This window comes from Homarus americanus, unplaced genomic scaffold (genome assembly GCF_018991925.1).
Source record: "Homarus americanus isolate GMGI-L3 unplaced genomic scaffold, GMGI_Hamer_2.0 scaffold16712, whole genome shotgun sequence".
In the NCBI taxonomy this organism is placed as follows: Eukaryota; Metazoa; Arthropoda; class Malacostraca; order Decapoda; family Nephropidae; genus Homarus; species Homarus americanus.
This window is the reverse complement of record NW_024757794.1, coordinates 1,584,691-1,603,262: the sequence shown is the minus strand read 5'-3', so window position 1 is coordinate 1,603,262 and position 18,572 is coordinate 1,584,691. Positions and strand designations below refer to the sequence as shown.

Sequence of the window (18,572 nt, the reverse complement as noted above, 5' to 3'; positions counted from 1 at the left end):
GTACTTAGCATATATTATAGAAACGCACTCTCTCCTATAGTGATATAGGGAAGTGTGTCAAGAGATCAATCATGTTGTATACCGGTATATGTATGGAGGTATATAGACACATATGTAGAAAGTCATATATGAGGGGGGGTACTGAAGTATGTGGTGTGAGGTTATGAGGAGTTATGTTGGGGTCTCTCTCTCTCTCTCTCTCTCTCTCTCGTGTTGTGTAAGGCTCCGAATTCTCATCAAAGATTGTTGTTGTTTTTAGGTGAGACAGCAGCTCTATACATGTCTTGCTCACTCACTCGTTCACACACACACACACACACACACACGGTATGATACAGGACTTGTTCACATTGAGGCGCCAAGTATTTATTTTTTATTTTATTTTTTTATTTTTTTTATTGGGCACCCCCCTACATCCTTGTGTAAGGTGAAGCGCAGAAGCATTTACAGCGCCCAACAGGGAAGCATGCTAAGTTCATGCTTGCCTTTATGTCTCATGAGTCAAGGGCGTAGAAGCCTAAAGAGTCAATGGCGTAGAAGCCTGAAGAGTCAAGGGCGTAGAAGCCTGAAGAGTCAATGGTTTTTATGTCATCAAGTTATTGGAAGCTCCAACAACTTGTCCCTGAATACGAATTCGCAACTTTCGATTTCCACCAGGTACCTACTTTACTGCTAGGTGGACGGGGACTAAGTATGATTCTAAATGACCGTGACCTTCAGCTGTGACCGTGACCTCTGACCCGCTGTAGCGATGATGTTATATTCAAGCGGAGATTCATACCTATATCTATGTCCGGGTTGGGGTTGATGACGAATGATAGATAGATAGATAGACAGATAGATGATAAACCCTGGTGATATGTTTTCATCTGGAGAAAATAATACTAATAATAATAATAATCCACTCCTTGTCGTCTAACAGATGGTTGTAAACATTTAATAAATCCTTACCAGTCACTAAGATAATATTCCTCCCCTCCCCCTTCCCCCTCCCCTTCCCCTCTCCCCTACTCCCCCCTCCTCTTCCTCCTTCTCCACGCTTGGATAAACCATTAAGCTGTCAAACGTAGCACAGAGACGATCACTCGACGGCAGTGAACCAAGGATGAGAGTTTTTGTTGTGTTGTAGTGAGCTGGTGCGGCGGGTCCATCTTCCTCCCTCCTCCTCCTCCTCCTCCTCTTACTCCTCCTCCTCCTCCTCCTCCTCCCCTCCTCCTCTCCTCCTCCTCCTTCACTTACTAACAGACAAACTCCTGACACACATACTGCATTTATTCTCGTGTGTGTGTGTGGGTGGGTGTACGGATCTGTGTGTGTGTGTGTGTGCGCGTATGTCTAGACCTACTTTGCACACGTACGCGCTCTGGTATGTGAGTATATATGTGTGTGCGTGTGTGTGTGTGTATTGTTGCGTAAGTTTTTCTCTCACTTCGTCTCCGTCTCTCGTATGTATGTATGTATGTATGTATGTATGTATGAAGAGATTTAAGGCATGTCCTGCACAAGCTCTCTCTCTCTCTCTCTCTCTCTCTCTCTCTCTCTCTCTCCAGCAGTCACAACACGAGAACAGCTTAATTATCATTATGGAATTTTTAGTATTTTAACCAGCCTCCAGCAGCCGCGTGTAAAATCCCGACAGGCAACTGAATCTGCACCGGTAGGGGGTTGAGTGTTGCAGGGAGGGTGTGGGGTTAGATGGGGTTGGGTGGGGTGGGAGTAGAGGTTGAGGGGAGTTGCCAGTTAGTTCCAGGCCCACAAAATACTCCTGCAATAGAGGGCTAGTTTTTATGAGCAAATTCAATTTATTTTTGTAACTATACAGTGTACTATCCGAGGAACAGCGAGAGAAAAAACTTGTTATCATTATAATTTTTAGCATTTTTAACTTAGCCTCCCAGCAGCCGCGTCTTAAAAAATCCCACGAGGCAACTGGAATCTGCACCGGTAGGGGGGTTGAGGGGGTGTTGCAGGAGGGTGTGGGGTTAGATGGGGTTGGGTGGGGTGGGAGTAGAGGTTGAGGGGAGTTGCCAGTTAGTTCCAGGCCCACAAAATACTCCTGCAATAGAGGGCTAGTTTTTATGAGCAAATTCAATTTATTTTTGTAACTATACAGTGTACTATCCGGGATGATCTCCTTGTAAACCACTGGCGGAGTACACTCCAACAGGTGTGGTAAATGATGACAGTTGTGGGAATTTATGTGATGTGGAGAGTAGGTAGGCACAGTTCTCCTCCCTCTCCCTCCTTCCTCCCTTCCCTTCCCATCCTCCCTTTACCTTCCTCTATCCTCCCTTCCCGGCCCTCCCAACATCCCACTCCCTCCCTTACTTCCCCACCCACCTTACCTTCCCCACCCACCCTTACCTCCTCCCACTCCACCCTTACCTCCTCCCACCAATCTCTTACCTCCCACCCCTCCCCCTTACCTCCTCCTACTCCACCTTACCTCCCTCCCACCCTCCCTTTACCCTCCTCCTACTCCACCCTTACCTTCCCTACCCACCCTACCTCTCCCACCACCCCTTACTCCCCACCCTCCCTTACCTCCCTCCCACCCACCCCACTCCTCCTCCCACCCTCCCTCACTCCTCCTCCCAGCCCACCCCCTCTCACTCCTCCCTCCCACCCACCCCATTCTCTCCCCACCCTCCCCACCTCCCTCCCCTACCCTCCCTACCTCCTCCCCACCCACCCTTTACCTCCTCCTACCCACCCCTTTCCACCCACCCCACTCCACCCCTCATCTCCCTTACCTCCTCCCACCTCACCTCCTCCTACTCCACCCCACCTCCCTCCCACTCCACCTCCTTACCTCCCCACTCCACCCTCTACCTCCTACTACTCCACCTCTTACCTCCTCCCATCACCCCTTTACTCCCCCCCTTACCTTTATGAGACTATGGCCACTTTGTTTATGTACGACAATCTTCACTTTTTATATACGTATGTGTGTGTGTGTGTATGTGTGTATGTGATTTAAATATGTATACAACTACATATACAGTAGTTATATGCATCTATTTACAGACCTATATACGCATACATACATACATACATATATATACAAACTTACATACTCACACATACACACATAGAGTCAGCTGATCCAAAATGGCGTCCAAAATACGTCAAGACTCTACCGTATCATCCCAGACTAGGAACAGATAAGCTTAAAATTTATTGAGAATCCTGACTTCCGCCGTCTTGATCGTCTTGACCAAGTTGTTATATAATGTTACCCAGACACGTATAGTGAACCCCCTCCTTATAACGGACTTTTCCTTTAATCCGTTAAATTGAGAGGGTTTTACATCTAACGTACCCTCGATATAACGGACTTCCATCTCCATATAATCCGTTAAATAGAGGTTTCACATCTAACGGACTCTCGATATAACGGACTCATCTCCATATAATCCGTTAAATAGAGGTTTCACATGTAACGGACCCTCGATATAACGGACTCTCATCTCTATATAATCCGTTAGAGGTTTTACTGTACTCTTACGTGGAAGTATTTTATATAATCACTTAACGTCAGAGAGAGGAACAGTGAGTGTACGATTTTGTGAGGAGTTTAACAGTTCTTTATATAACTATTTAAAAAGGTATTAACATATGTATAAATGGATATGTATATGTGTATGTATATGTAGTAGATATTGATGTGTATGTATGTTTCCTATGTGGTTATCAGCACATACATGGATCACGCTCACCTATAGTGATTTATTTTGTTTTTATGTGTCTGTGTATGTTTGTATGTGTCTGTGTATGTATGTATGTTTGTATGTAGGTAGGTAGGTAGGTAGGTTCTGCATGTTTGTGTGTGTGTGTGTGTGCGTGTGTGTTGGAACTGACAGATGTGTAAAATTAAGCTCACTTTCCACGAGTCAGTGGTGTTAGGTATTATTATTGTTATTATTATTATTATTATTATTATTATTATTACTATTGTTATTATTATTATTACCATTACTATTGTTATTATTATTATTATTATTACTATTGTTATTATTATTATTATTATTATTATTATTATTATTATTATTATTAGTATTATTTATCCTATAAGAAAAAAAAATATGCTTGGGATGGAGGGCCGTGGTCACCAACCCTCAGAGATGGTGATGGTACCGTGATTGATTGGCTGATTGATTGATTGATTAATTGATTGATTGATTGATTGATTGATTGTGATATAACTCAAGAAATATGTTCCTTCGTTCACTGCAAATCTCTCTCTCTCTTTTCTATTGTCTCCTGTGTGTTATCTCATCTCCGTTTCTCATTTCATCTCTCTTTCTTCTTAAACAAAAAACAAACAAACTTTAGGGCATAAATATAACTTTTTATTTAATTATTTATAAATATTTTTTCAAAGTATAATGAGCGAAAAATAATGTAAAATAAGTAAAAAAATAAATAAAATAGTATAGATGAGGGAAAAAATTAAATTGCAAATGAACGTAAATTTGTGGACGTGAGCGAAATAATATGGAGTTAAATGTAATAATTGGCGGCCTCATTTATGTATTCAGGCTAATTTGCTCCATTTGTAATTATATCGTTTTATTTTTTTGTGGTCAGTCTTTCGTCCGTGATTTGGGGGTACAGTTGTGTCTTGTGTGTTTGTTTATTTTCATTCATTCATTCGTTCTTTCTTTCTTTCGTTCTTTCTTTCGTTCTTCTTGTAGTTCATTCATCGTTATGGTTCATTTGTAATTCTTAAGTACTCATGATCATTCTTTTAGCTAATTATTCATCATTCTCACGACTCATTCATCGTTCGTCATTCTTGAGAGTCATCATTCTTCTTCATTCTCACGAGTCATTTTTCATCATTCTTGCGACTCATCATCATTCTTCATTCTTGAGTCATCATTCTTCTTCATTCTCACGAGTCATTTTTCATCATTCTTCATTCTCACGATTCATCATCATTCTTTCGACTCATCATTCTTCATTCTCACGAGTCATTATTCATCATTCTTGCGACTCCTCATTATTCTTATTTATCATTATCATTCTGCCCCAACATCATTCTCACTCATCTTTCCCACGACGCCACACCGCTGTTTCTGTCCAATTTCCTGCACTTTCCCTCTTCATCATTCTTCCCAATTAAACATTCTCCCCTGTCCCAATTACTCTCTCTCTCTCTCTCTCTCTCTCTCTTTCTCTTCCTCTTCCATTCAGTCTCCTCTTACGTTCATCTTTTCCCTCCCACCCTCTCCCCCTCCCTCCCCCTCCCTCCCCTCTCATTCTCCTCTCCATCCTCCCTCCCACCTCTCCCCCTCTCTCGCCCCCCACCTCCAGCCTAATTGGTCAGATCCAAGTAGCACACACTTGCTATATTGATTATGGTGAACACGGCATATGTCCCTGGGGGTGAGGGGTGGGGGAGGAGGGGGTAGGGGGGGAGAGAGGGGGGTGAGGGTGATGGAGGAGGGAGAAGAGATGAAGGTGAAAGGAGGAGAAAAGGAGGTGGAGGATGAGGAGGAAAGAGTAGGAGGAAGGGATTAAGATTGTGGGAAGAATGGAGAAGTAGGAGAGGTTGATAAAGATTGAGAGAGGAAGGAGGAGAGAGAGGTGATAAGAGAGAGATAGAAGGGATGAAAGAGAAGTGGGAGGATTTGATGAAAGGTGATAGGGAGTTATGGAGGAAAGGAGAAGTAGATAAGACGAGACGGGGGAGGAGGAAGGGAAGGAGGAGGAGGAGGAGGAGGAGGCTGAGCTACATATTAAGTGGAGCGTGGAAGACTAGGTACTGTGGTGGTGGTGGTGGTGGTGGTGGTAGTGGTTATGGTGATAGTGGTGGTGGTGGTGGTTATGGTGATGGTGGTGGTAGTGGTTATGGTGATGAGTGGTGGTGGTGGTGGTGGTGAAGTGGTTATGGTGATGGTGGTGGTGGTGGTGGTGTGGTATGAGTGGTTATGGTGATGGTGGTGGTAGAGGGAATGTTCCTGGTTCCTGTTGCTGGGTATCATCGGAGGGGGGTAACTATTCTGTTCTGTTTTGCAATGGAGTTTGTCCAGTGCCTATACATTGTTGATGTGTGTGTGTGTGTGAAGGGGATGGAATAAGAGGAGAAAGAGAAAGGGAGGGCGAGGGAAGAAGGAGAGAGAGATTTTAAACACATATTAGAGTAACACACACACACACACACACACACACACACATCACCTCCTACGACTGCCCAATCATCGCGAGGAGAAGCAAAAAAAATCAACTAAAGTACTTAAAATCACAAAATGTCGTGAAATTTCTTGAGACATCTTCAACAATTCCTAACCTCCCTCCCTCCCTCCCCTCTCCCCGCCCCCGAAGATTCCCATTCAAGAAAGTGTTATCCCACATTTCTTTTCGTTGGCCCTTCATCACACCTCGCAAAACGCTGAAGGAGAATACAAAAAAAATAATAATAAAAATGATGAAAGGAGGAATAAGATTTTAAAACCACGTGTAGTTCCTCAGTTAGTTTACATCTAGACAATAAAAAAATAAATATATATTATCCTTATAATTTGTTTACATATACGAGTGAAATATATTCCTTCCTCTTGATTATGTTCGGAAAATATTATTACATTTGTTCGGCCGACTGTAAAACTTGATGACTCACTCTCTTGATGATTATTTGAAAATCCGGTAAAAAACAAATAAAAGTTTAGACGTTTTGAAATATATCGTAAGAGAGGGTGATATATATCGTAAGAGAGGTGATATATATATCGTAAGAGGTGAAATATATCGTAAGAGTGGTGAAATATATCGTAAGAGGGTGAAATATATCGTAAGAGAGGTGAAATATATCGTAAGAGGGTGAAATATATCGTAAGAGTGGGAAAAATATATCGTAAGAGAGGGTGAAATATATCGTAAGAGAGGGTGAAATATATCGTAAGAGAGGGTGAAATAGGAAGTAAAATCGTATGATATATGTGTAAAACTCCCCGTATATTGTATGATGTGTGTATACTCTGAAGAGACAGTCGGGTGTATCTGTATAGTGTATTTTAAGGTTGATTTTTGGTGTATATATATTTGGTTAATACAGTATATGACTTTACGGCTGCGTATTGTTCTTGTTGTAGGTTGTAATTTGACTTGTGTATTATTGTTGTATATGGCTTTCTGTCTATCTATCTATCTATCTGACTGACTATCTATCTATCTATCTATCTATCTATCTATCTATCTGTCTATCTATCTATCCATCCCATATAATATTTACCCTGAACACCTTAATTTATATTTCCTCTTGTCCTATATTCTGCCAGACGTCATTAAATAAATATATCTTGTAACTCCAATATATCCTCTACGACATGTTTACTTAAGGGTGAAATCAGTTTGCCTTGACATTTATTGAGTGTTTAATATATATTCAGTTCACGGGGACCATATATCGCCCCCCCCTCCTCCCCTCCCCCTCCCTCCCCCCCCTCCCCCCTCCCCGCCTACGACAAACGAACTTTTTTTATGCTTTATAAAATTATATATGGGTTGTGGGGAATTTGGGGAAAATGTCAACGTTTTTTTGTTTTAGGAGAATATGAATTGTGTGTGTGTGTGTGTAATGGGCATGAGTCATCCTACCATGTTTGGAAGTGGTCCTTGGACATTCCCCAGTGACACACACCAGCCCACATCTGTAAAACTCCACACCTACACTGATCCAGGCAGAGTTAGCGACACACCTGCCCCACACCTGTAAAACTTCACCTGCACTGATCCAGAGCAGGTTGGCGACACACCTGCCCCACACCATTAAAACTCCACACCTGCACTGAGTCGAGCAGGGTTGGCACACCTGCCCCACACCTGAAAAACTCCTTACCTACACTGGTGGGCAGGGTTGTGACACCTGCCCACCAAACTTCACCTGCACTGGTCCAGGGGTTGGCGGCACCTGCCCACACCTGAAAAACTCCCACCTACACTGGTCAGGCAGGATTGGCACTTTACCTCCCCACACACACATAAAACTCCCTACTCGTCCAGGCAGGGTTAGCGACACACCTGCCCCACACCTGTAAAACTCCACACCTACACTAATCCAGGCAGGGTTAGCGACACACCTGCCCCACACCTGTAAAACTCCACACCTACACTAATCCAGGCAGGGTTAGCGACACACCTGCCCCACATCTGAAAAACTCCATTTCTACACTGATCCAGGCAGGGTTGTTCAGCATATTGGCTCACCTGCACATCTGCCTATATAAAACTTTGGCCACTAAAACTAATCCAGATGTGTTTTTTGTTGTGGTGTTTTGTCGTGTGTGTGTGTGTGTGTGTGTGTGTGTGTGTGTGTGTGTCTCACTGATGGTCGTTTTCTTATGTTGAATTATTTTTGCGTACTGACAACCCACACAGACACAGATAAATGATAATAATAATAATAATAATAATAATAATAATAATAATGATAATAATAATGATGACCTAACCTAACCTACCCACATGGACGCTGGCCAGGGGTAAGCTCCTCACACAGGCAGTTGTTGTGTTCCAAAATAAATTGCATAAAAATGGAAAGAGAAAATATTTTTGTTTTGCTCCGGGAGGCAGACGAACAACCAAGGGGATTAGGCTCACTGCCCACCAGGTCCTTTAGTGTGTGTGTGTGAGGGTTGGCGACCACAGCTCTCCATTCCACTGAGGTACCGAGGTCACTGTGAGGTACTGAGGTCACTGTGAGGTACCGAGGTCACTGTGAGGTACTGAGGTCACTGAGGTACTGAGGTCACTGTGAGGTACCGAGGTCACTGTGAGGTACCGAGGTCACTGTGAGGTACCAAGGTCACTGTGAGGTACTGAGGTCACTGTGAGGTACTGAGGTCACTGTGAGGTACTGAGGTCACTGTGAGGTACCGAGGTCACTGTGAGGTACTGAGGTCACTGTGAGGTACCGAGGTCACTGAGGTACCGAGGTCACTGTGAGGTACTGAGGTCACTGTGAGGTACCAAGGCCAGCAAATGTAACACTGACAATGGACTCGTATAACTTAGATACGAGTTACATACACAGACTAGAGTATACAAACATACTCGCTGTGTATACCAGGAATTTTGTGTCGGTATAATCTAGTTTAGCATTCAGTGTTACGATACCTACTTTACAAACTTTCTGCCATCGTGTAAAGTTTATAATTTTACGATGATACTTTGATACTTTTTTCGTTTACTTTTATTCGCCAGTGTTTTAGTTACCAGTAGTTTGTTAAAGTGTAAAGGAGTCACAATAACAGTGTTCAAATTTCCACTGGTGTTTATTTATTCAGTTGGAAATTTTTGAAAGTAAATTTTAAAGACACAAGTTGTATTAGATGAAATTTTAAAAGCGTTAATTTTTTGGGGGTGGTGGTATTTTAAAAGTTTGTGAAGAAAATTTTAATTCTGTACCAAGAAAATTGGTTATATACGGTAGGTGGATATTAGAAACTCGGTGAAAATTTTTAACTAAACTCTTAAAATCTAGGATAATTAATTTTAAGTCTTTACCATAATTTCAGTTTCAAGAAGAGGATTTAAAATTCTATGGGTTTATGGAAAAAAATATAATTCTAAGGTTTTACGCTTCTAAGATTTATTTTTTTTAATTTTTACAAAGGTTAGGTTAGGTTTTTTTAGCGTAAAGTTGGTAACGTTTGGAGTGGAGGGCCGTGGTCACCAACCCTCAGATATGAACACGGCACTATATTATTTTTCTATATTACCATAATTCAACATTGGAGGGCCGTGGTCGCCAACCCTCAGTAGTTAAGATGTCATATATATTGATTTTTCTCCTCATTACTCACCAGCAGAGGGAGGGAGGAGGAGAGGAGGGGTGGGAGGAAAGAGGAGACAGGGGGGGAGGAGGGAAGAGGAGACAGGGGGAGGGAGGAGGAGGAGGAGGAGTTTCTGGCTACTATACAAACACTCATTGATTTTTTATGAGTTTATTTTTTAGGCCTGTAAATAATGAGGAGGAACTGGAAGAGAGATTTTCATTGGCTGGACGAGTCATTTGGCGGAGGTCCAGGTAGAGTCAGCTGATGGCCTAAGGAAAGGTTGTCTCTCTCTCTCTCTCTCTCTCTCTCTCTAAAACTCCTCCAGTCTCTGGAGACTGACTGTGTTGGGAGACCGGGGAGATGGATGTTTGGGGAGAGAGAATGCAGAAGGAAGAGACCAAAGATAAATAAAGGGAGATGGAGATGCAGAAGAAATAGAGAGAGAGAGAGATGCTAAAAGAGATGAGAGAAAAGAGAGAGAGAGCAATGAGAGAGAGGAGAGAGAGATTAAATAGCTGTAATATATACATAATATACGGTGTGATATTAATAATTCGTTTAAAGGAGATTATAACAGAGGCTGTATTGACCTGTATTGGATTATGGTGGGTTACAGGGATATAAAGGAAATAGGTGGTTTATATCACACACACACACACACACACACACACACACACACACACACACACACAACTTGGCCGATTCCTTGTAATGGTATCTGTGTTTGTTTTTTTTGTGTGTGTATGTATTAGTGTTTTTTGTGCGTTTGTGTTTTAGTGTGTTTGTTTTAATTTGTTTCTGTCTTGGTGTGTGTGTGTGGGGGGTGTTTGTTTTAGTCTATTTTATCGTTTGTTTTTGTGTGAGTTCAATGAATTAATGTTTATGTTCTTGTAGTTTATGTTTGTGTTTGTGGATTTGTCTGTGTTTTTGTGTGTTTTAATGTTTGTATTTATGTGTTAGTCTCTGTTTATGTTTGTTTTAATGTTTGTGATTTGTTATTGTGGATTAGTCTGTGTTTATGTCTGTTTTAATCATTATGTTCATATTGTTTATCTTTTGTGTTTGTTGATAAATCTGTGTTTTTTGTGTGTTTGTTTTAATGTTTGTGTTTTAGTGTGTTTGTTTGTTTTAGTGTGTTTGTTTGTTTGTGTTTTAGTGTGTTTGTTTGTTTTAGTGTGTTTGTTTGTTTGTGTTTTAGTGTGTTTGTTTTAATGTTTGTGTTTTCGTGCTTGTGAATTAATCATTGTTTGTGTGTTTTAATCTTTATGTTCTTTATTGTTTATCTTTTATTGTTATTAATCTGTTTTTTTTTGTGTTTGTGTGTTAGTCTGTGTTTATGTGTTAGTCTGTGTTTGTGTGTTAGTCTGTGTTTGTGTGTTAGTCTGTGTTTGTGTGTTAGTCTGTGTTTGTGTGTTAGTCTGTGTTTGTGTGTTAGTCTGTGTTTGTGTGTTAGTCTGTGTTTGTGTGTTAGTCTGTGTTTGTGTGTTTGTTTGTGTGTTAGTCTGTGTTTATCGTACCACGTCGGGGATTGCGTTAATGAGCTGCCATGTTGCCTCATAATTCTGACCGTCAATTATTATTAGTTTTTACTCAGGAATTAAATTATACGAAATGAAAATTTTATTACACTTGTTTATCATTGACTAATACTTGTATTTTTTTGGGACTCGATGTATCTGTAATATGTGATCAATGAACTCATCTGTCTGTCTGTCTGTGTCTGTCTGTCTGTCTGTCTGTCTATAATTTTGTATTTATGAAATTTTTTGACAGGTTAAGACATTTTATTATTTTATGATTTTATTATTATATTATATTATTATATAATTAAATGTTTTTTATTAATCATTGGAATTATGTCGAGCGAGTAACGTTGATGTGAGAATCTAGCCATAATGAAATCAACCTGTATGTCTGTTTGTCTTTCTTTCTGTGTGTGTGTGTGTGTGTGCGTGTCTGTGTGTGTATGTCTGTGTCTGTCTGTTAAGACATTGTCTGTGCAATTATACGTCTGTTTGTGCATCCCATGTGTGTCTCTTTGTCTCTTGTGTGTATGATTCTGCAACTCTGAAAAGGGAGAACACACACACACACACACACACACACACACACACACACACACACACACACACACGGACGGACAAAGCGCCTTCTGAACTAGTGTGTTTACTCTTGAGGCACTCGTCTTCCTGCTACTGACGAGGAAGTGGTCGCTGCTTCGCTTACTTAAGACCTGAGTTAGTGTTAGTTGGTACAGCTGGGCCGGCCGGTGTGGTGGTGGCTTGGCTTAATGTGGTGGATGGCTTAATAAAGATGATGATGGCTTGACTTAATATGGTGGTGGCTTTGTTTATGATGGTGGTGGCTTTATTTATGATGATGGAGGCTTATTTATGATGGTGGTGGCTTACTTATGATGGTGGTGGCTTTACTTAATACATAAGTTAGTACAGCTGGGTGAGACAAGGCGTGCGTGTGTGTGTGTAAACCAAGAGAGAATTTTTCACTCCTAGTTATCGTCTTGTTTTTTCTTTCTCCTTTTAACCTAAGTAAGAAAATTCTCTCTCTCTGTCTCTCTCATCTCTCTGTTTATATATATATCTCTCTCTCTCTCTCTCTCTCTCTCTCTCTCTCTCTCTCTCTCTCTCTCTCTCTCTCTCTCTCTCTCTCTCCCTACGTCATTGATATTAGTTCCACGTTACTGACCTACCTGAACTAGGCAGGTGTTGTAGAATGCCTTAACAGGTGTGGGGCAGCAGCGGCAGGTATCAGGTAGGCAGTGGGAAGTGTGCTGAAACATAACCCACTGTGTGTTACTAAAGTGTGTAGTAACCTCGCTTGATATACCCCTAACCTGTCGACTGTGAGGTGTGTGTGTGTGTGTGTGTGTCTGAGTGTGTGTGTGTGTCTGAGTGTGTGTGTGAGTGTGTGTGTGTGTGTGTGTGTGTGTGTGTGTGTGTGTGTGTGTGTGTGTGTGTGTGTCAAGTGATCGTCTCAGGCACTAGAATGGTCCCTCACCTTTTCTGACTCGACCCTCTGGACATTCCTGGTCTAGATATTATGTTGTCGTGTACTGGAAGATGATCCCTAGCATACAAGTCTACCAGTCGAGTCTTCCCCACTGAGGTACTACAGGAGAGTGCTGGAGGAGCTTGTGTAGATAAGTTCCTCCCCCCCACCCCCTCCCACCCTCCCCTACCGCCCCTCTCTTCTCCCCTCCCCAAGATGCTTTTGTCTCTCTAAGTCAAAGAGGAAGACTTAAATGACGGAGGCAAACTGTTCTCACTGTTCGTCTTTTTTTTGTCCCACTGATTTCCTCTCTCTCTCTCTCTCTCTCTCTCTCTCTCTCTCTCTCTCTCTCTCTCTCTCTCTCAGCGTGCGCAAGGGCTTACGTGTCCCAGAATCGGCAATTGTGTTTCTTGATTCTTCCCGGCCACGTGTGAATGTCGCCGCCTCATCAGGAAAACATGACACGTATCATGAAGCAGCCGTGAGCGTCAATACTGTGAGGCGCGTGAGGAGAGGGTGACTTGTCCCTCCCTCTCTCCCCTCCCCTCTCCTCCCTTCTTCCTTCTCCTCCTCTCCCCCTCCCCTCCCCTCCCCTATGCCGTGGTGAGGGAAGTATTGTGTTTTGGTGTTGTATCCTGTTGAGTAGTGTTGTTGCGCGCATACACACACACACACACCATCTGTGAGGGAATTACTACTCCACATCAGGCCCCTCATAACACCATCTGTGAGGCACCATCTGTGAGGGAATTACTACACCACGTGATGCCCCTCATAACACCATCTGTGAGGGCGTTACTACACTACGTGTCTGCTGTTCAACACCCAGCTCACATGACCGACGTGACCTCCGCTGTAAACATTAATCTGTATGTTCACTGTATATGTTCCTTCACCTTTCTCTAATGAAGGCTTTTGTTAAACCACCAATGTATGTAATAAGTCATTTATGTCCAATGTATATTTTCAGCCTTCGGACTGCAGAACTTTTTCAATAAACCGTTAATTATTATTATTATTATTATTACACACACACACACACACACACACACACACACACACACACACAATTATATACATTACCGTCACTCTATTACCAACCGAATTATGGTGGAAAGTAAAGCAATTTGAATCAATAAAGAAAATAGTTTTGAAGGTAATGAAGATTTGTAGCGTCTTTAAGAAACTTTTTTTTCCCACTGAGTCTTGTGAGGGAGTGAGGTGGGGGTGGGGGCAGGGAGGGGTGGGTTGGGGTAGGTTAAGTTGTTAGACACGGGGATTTATTGTTATACAGGGGTGGGGAATTAACCAGTAGGATTTATGACCAGTGTATGAAACAGACTATTAAAGAGAAGGATTTATGGGGGTTGTGAGGCAAGATGCATTAACATTTTTTATTTAATTTTTTATTTACTTTTTTTACATATGTGTTTGTGATTGATACTGTGGAAATACCATGTTTTAGTACAGTTATTAGTGTTTTTTCACGTAAGACTTAAAAATAACATTGATAGATTATTGTATTTGGGTAGAGAAAGGAAAAATTAATGTTTATTTTTTTTATTTATTTTTTCAGGTAAGGAAATGAAAACCAAACCAGTAATGAGGGGAGATAATTTACCACCAGAGGAAGAAGGAGTTTGTTTGTTCTTCATTTAAGGAAAGGCTGATGCTGTATATTGGTTAGTTAAGGAAGATTTTAATCGATACTACCCCATATATATATAGGGTCTGGTGCTGGGTGTTAAGGCTGAGTAGTGTAATGTGATGTGGTGTGTGTGTGTGTGTGTGTGTGTGTGTGTGAATAATAAAAATAATAATAATAAACGGTTTATTAATAGAGTTGCAGCCGGTGGCTGAAAATATACAAACTTACATTTGAATTAGACATAATGATATGCATTGAGTACATTTACAGGGCTGTACAGTACATAAATCAGAAGTTTATTATTTTAACAGTAGATGGGATGGTGCTGTTCTTATATCTATCGGTGCGGGCTCTTATGGGCTGAGTTTTGTTGTAGTGGCTGACTGCGTGAGGTGGGCTGGGGACTGCCGGTGGCAGGAGGTGGCGATGACAGGATGGTGCAGTAGTCCACTGCCAAACCTTGCTAGTGCTTGCTGTGTGTGTGTGTGTGTGTGTAAATCATGAAGACCTAGGTGGTAAAGCTCCTTTGGTAGGCTTCGCTAGAGACCAGGATGAGGAAGAAGAAAACGTAACGATTAACTAAGCTCGAGAACTTGTGTCGTAGAGAGTTGCAAATTGTTCTATAGTCAGGTTAGGCTAGGCTAGGCTAGGTTAGGCTAGGCTAGGCTAGGTTAGGTTAGTTTAGGTTAGGTTTATCAGAGAGAATCCGATTTTTTTTTTACAATTCCAAGACGAAGGTTATACTCTATGTCTCTCAAACTGTTAACACTTGAGAGACATCCTGGAGGATTTTCTTTCTCTTGTCTCCGCCAAGTCTCTCTCAAGCTCTTGTCTTTAAACTTCTATTTTTTTATGATAAGATCTTGAAGCCTTTGAGGTCCAGGTAGGTCATTGGGTTGAGGTCAACAGGGACAATTCAGGTCAGGTCAGGTCACCGTGAATCGCGTTTAAGCTCTTGGTCTGTTAGTGATAGTATGGTTGTGATGTGTGTGTGTGTGTGTGTGTGTGTGTGTGTGTGTGTGTGTGTGTGTGTGTGTGTGTGTGTGTGTGTGTGTGTGTGTGAGAGAGAGAGAGAGATAGATAGATAGAAAGATAGAGAGAGATTGCTTATCGGGGTAACTTTTTTATAAAGTGTTTGCCATAGGTTTCATTTAATAACAGAGCACTGATAACGTTAAGCCGGTTTCAGCTGTAGGTAATCTGTCTGTCCACATAATAATAAACCTTGGAATACAAACGTTGATACACACGGGTGATGAGTGAACGTTTGGCCGAGGATAAACGTTTGTGTATGGAATCAATTTGAGGTTTGATAGAGTTGAGGTAAAGATAGAAAGCATAGATAAGATAGATAGATAGATAGATAGATAGATAGATAATCCCCTCACACACACACACACACACACACACACACACATTCTTCAAGGGAGTTTAGGCCAAAAGCGATGACTGTGGCCGCACGTAATAGCCAATGGTTGAGGTTGAATGGGGCGTCGACCACAATGGGAGCCTGATGGGGTGTTAATGATGAAACTCTCTTACTGCTGTAGGAGACACCAAATTCTTACACCACATACATACATACATATATACGCACATACATACATACATACATACATACATACATACATACATACGACCAGGAAGAGGGCCTAAATCTGGTGTTTATATGTATTCTTGGTGGTGAAGGGATTTATTTGGTGTGTGTGTGTGGGATTTATTGACGTGTTTTAGTTGTCACTGCTGGGATTATTGTCACTATGTCTGTCACTGTTAGGATTTATTGATCTGTGGTAGCTAACTCACTGCTAGGATTACAAGCTTTAGGATTTAGTTAGTACCAGTTGCTATCAGGATTAGTCACGCGTGATTTGATACCGGCGATTACCAGGATTATTAACTGTACTAATCCCAGTCACCCGTAGGATTAAATTGTCGTACAAGAATTACTAAACTAACTGGTAGATAGACTCACTAGTAGGAAAATTATTGACTGGTTGACGAATTCTATTGACTGGTAGATAAATAGCACTGACTGGTAGATAAATAGTACTGACTGGTAGATAAATAGTACTGACTGGTAGATAAATAGTACTGACTGGTAGATAAATAGTACTGACTGGTAGATAAATAGTACTGACTGGTACATAAATAGTACTGACTGGTAGATAAATAGTACTGGCTGGTAGATAAATAGTACTGACTGGTAGATAAATAGTACTGGCTGGTAGATGAATCGACATGACGTTTTCGGTTTTCAATTAAAATATACAGGAAGAAAATAAACATGAATATTAAGAGTGAAAAAATATATATCCAATACAAATATTAATAACAAGACTTAGAGTAAATACAGTATTGTGTAATAAACTGCAGTACTGTATTGTATTGTATTTTCAAAGGGGCAATTGTGAAATGGTATATTGATAGATTTATTTGATTCAGTTCATTGGTCCAGGTAAACGACACAGGTATATAGTTCTGTTCCATCTCTCTCTCTCTCTCTCTTTCTCTCCTCCTCCCCCATTCTTTCCTTCTTTCTTCTCCCCTTCCCTTTTCCTCACCCACACTTTGCTTCTCCTCTCCCTTCCTTTCCTTCTCCTCTCCCTTCCTTTCCTTCCTTCCCTTTCCTCTTCCTCACTCCCTTCCTTTGACTTCCCTCTGCCCCTTACCCACTTTCACCCTGCTTCTCTGGCCACCTTTTCTTCTCCCTTCCCCCCAGCTCTCTCTCTCTCTCCTCTCTCTCTCTATCTATCCCCCTCCTCTTTTCTCTCTCCTCTCCCTCCCGTCTCTCTCCTCTCCCCCTCCTTTTCCTCTCTTCCCCTTCCTTCTCTTCCCCCCTCCCGTCTCTCTCCTCCCTCTTCTTCTCTCTCTTCCCCTCATCTTCCCTCATCTCCCCTCCCTCCCCCTCTCCACCGTTCCACCTGGCTTCGCCTCAACACAGCACTTGGACGCACAGACAGACGGACGGACAAAGCCCTCACTCTATACCCCGCCCCGCCCCGCCCCGCCCCGCCCACATCCGTAGCGGGGCATAAGTAGACGACAGACATACAAGTGGGGCAGAGAGAAAGTAAACAAGAGGTAGACAATACGGACAGAGGCGGAACAGAAAGTAGACAGTGGTAGACAACATCATATTTCTCACATGAAGACAAATTAGACCAGCAAACAATATAGACAGTAGACAGGACCTGAACAAAAGTAGACAGTAGAGAGAAGCGAACAGAAAATAGACAGAAGTGGAATAAAAGTTGACACAAGTGGAACAAAAATTGACAAGTAGACAGAAGTGGTACAATAGTAGACAGACGTAGACAATATAAAGAAGCGGAACAAAGTAGACAGTAGTGGAACAAAAGTAGACAAAAGTAAACAAATGGAACAAAAGAAGACAGAAGTAGACAATATAGAGAAGCTGAACAGAAAGTAGACAAAGTAGACAGAAGTAGACAAAAGGAGCCTCGTTGGGGTGGTCAGACCAGCTGGGTAGTCTCAGTAAGTGATGGTCGTTGGTCGTCCCACATTCGTCTAATTGGCCCTCAAAGACCCGTGTTGTTTTTGTTGTTTTTGTTGTTTTTGTTGTTCGTTTCATTGTTATTGTTTTAATTTGTTGTTTTTGTTGTTGAAGTTTTTGTTATTGTTTTGTTGTAGATGATTTTTTTTATTTTTGTTGCTGATATTGTCGTTGTTTTTATTGTTGTTGTTTATGTGTGTGTGTGTGTGTGTGTGTGTGTGTGTGTGTGTGTGTGTGTGTGTGCAGGAGAGTACAAAAGCTGGAGTCTAAAAAGATATTTATAGATATATAAACAGTAGAGGATTACTGAAAGGTAGGTTAGGTTGGGTTATGATTAGGTCAGGTTTGGCTTGGTAGGGTTAGGTCAGGCTTGGTAAGGTTAGGTCAGGTCAGGCTTGGTAGGGTTAGGTCAGGTCAGGTCAGGTTTGGCTTGGTAGGGTCAGGTTAGGTTTGGCTTGGTAAGGTTAGGTCAGGTCAGCCTTGGTAGGGTTAGGTCAGGTTAGGCTTAGTAGGGTTAGGTTAGGTTATGAAAGGAGGGAGAATGGTAGATAAATGTTGGTAGGGAAGGGTAATATTGGTTATATTGGAGGGAAGAGGAATCCCAATGTGTCAGGGA

At 41.8% G+C, this 18,572-nt stretch overlaps 1 long non-coding RNA gene across 1 annotated transcript in view; it reads left to right on the top strand.

Annotated features, from left to right (window-relative positions):
* The window catches only part of LOC121857770, a 29,315-nt gene extending 24,863 nt beyond the window's left edge, over nt 1-4,452 (top strand). The window contains exon 6 of the long non-coding RNA XR_006087268.1: nt 4,440-4,452. This is a non-coding gene — a long non-coding RNA (uncharacterized LOC121857770). The remainder of the gene's footprint in view (nt 1-4,439) is intronic.
* Nucleotides 4,453-18,572: the final 14,120 nt, after the last annotated feature.